At 45.0% G+C, this 1,882-nt stretch overlaps 1 long non-coding RNA gene across 1 annotated transcript; it reads left to right on the forward strand.

Moving 5' to 3' along the window:
* Positions 1–519: 519 nt before the first annotated feature.
* LOC119322655 lies at positions 520–1,682 on the forward strand. Its single transcript, XR_005155785.1, has 3 exons — positions 520–615; positions 935–1,022; positions 1,645–1,682. It is a non-coding gene; the product is annotated as an uncharacterized LOC119322655 (long non-coding RNA).
* The last annotated feature ends 200 nt before the right edge of the window (positions 1,683–1,882 follow it).

The raw sequence follows: 1,882 nt of genomic DNA on the forward strand, positions 1-1,882 counted from the left end.
CTCCCCACCCGCACACGACCCACCTCCTCGTCGACCTCCCTCCTAGCCGCCGCTGCCTCTCCTTCTCTTCCTCCTCTCTCTCCTGCTCCGCCGTCCTCCCCCATCCACCCATGCTGCACTCCTATCATGTATCTCGCTGGATCTGAGGCTTCTCCGACGGCGATGATGACCTGTAGGCGAAGGGCGACGACGCAGAGGAGAGGGAGGTGCAGCAACATACGGGAGAGGGTCAGCAGCCAGCGCCGGCCTGTGCTGGTGAGGTCGGGCCCCACCATTCCTGTCCTTCGTCCTTACGCATCACCGACACTGCAGTTGCGTGGGGCATGAGGAAAGCAAGGAGAGGGAGGGGATGAGTGGGAGGCGCGAGGATGGAGGCGCTCCGGCGGCGGGGCTCGCCAGCCATGCGGTGTTGGTCGTGGAGGACTCCAGATCCCCTTTTGCTCGCTGCCACCACGGCCTTGCTCGCCATCGACCTCCCCAGGAGATTCTCTTCCCAGATTGTGCCTACATGGCCAGATTGATTCAAGCCCCAGGTGAAGACACCTCCCTCACTGTCCAAGCGTGCTTCTCTACATGGGCGGCGTCACCACGATCAATTTGCCAATTCAAGCCAAGGTGAAAATATTGTCCTCTCTTTATTTCTCAGTTGTGTGAGATCTAATTTTGTTCAGAATTTGTGTGGAGCTTGAAGCACATCAACAAGAAATTGGAGATGATTCTTTGTCCATGGGATCTTCCAAAAATAGAAAACAACACAACAAATTATTCACTATGAATTGTACCATATTCAGATATTTTGTTTGCTTGCTTAGAAATGTCAATCAGACTTTTGCTTTCATTCTATTACATGTAAATGAATTACTTGAGGAATGTGAGATCTCTTATCAGATTATATCCTTTGGAGCTAACTCATGTTGCTTTATTTTACTTGCAGGGTTGCATTAGATCTTCACGAATCATATCTATTATTTTGAGGAGCACTCAAACAATTGTATTGCAAAACAGTATGCCTTTGTTTGACGGTATGTCATCTTAGTCCTTTCATTGGTAGCATTGTATAGGCCGGATTGGCTGATGTATAGGTGTATTGATTGAACTTATCGGCTTTGCCTGGTTCTATGTTTTTCATTTCCTTTTGTTGATGAAGATTGATTTTTTACAGTGCAGATCTAGATTGTAGAATTGCATGCTTGAGTTGAGGCTTGTGATTGGCCTTTGTGATGCGCAGTTAGTTTGTAGGATGTACTTGATTGATCTATGAGATGTGTGGCTTGATGGTGAAGTTTTTTCACATCTGCTTGGTTGACCATGTACTGACTATGTCGAAATGAGCATGTCCACCATGCTGATTGTTCATATATTCTCTGGCTGTGTCAGTGCTTATCTTAGTTACCTGATTTGCTATGAATTGCTCTTGCCATTGTTGTGCTCTCGTCATATCCATGTCTTTTATGCACTGCCACATTGGTTCATATTTATTTCGTAGATTATCCTGACATGTTTATGTAGGATCAACATTTCTATCTTGCTAAGCATTTTTTTAAGTAATAACGCAACCTGTAAGTTTGGGAAATTTATACTTGTTCATTGTAACATTAGTATTCCAGTAAGCTCACATCTGATGTCTCCATCTTATAATTGCAGGTGTATTCACCTCATCATACCATCTGTTCTAATCAAGGTACCCATCATTTCCTACATTGCAGATGTAAAACCCTTTTTTTGAGGGGGTTGCTGATATTAAGCTTGTCACTTGGGAAAACATTGCTGATCCTAATAAATAATAAGGTTATTGTGCTCATAGTTTTGCTTCTCTTAAGTAGGATGGATGTGCTGCAGGCCACGGTCACTACCTGGAAGGAGATGTCGGGGTTGTTACTGA

Source organism: Triticum dicoccoides, chromosome 6B, assembly GCF_002162155.2.
Source record: "Triticum dicoccoides isolate Atlit2015 ecotype Zavitan chromosome 6B, WEW_v2.0, whole genome shotgun sequence".
Classification (NCBI taxonomy): domain Eukaryota; kingdom Viridiplantae; phylum Streptophyta; class Magnoliopsida; order Poales; family Poaceae; genus Triticum; species Triticum dicoccoides.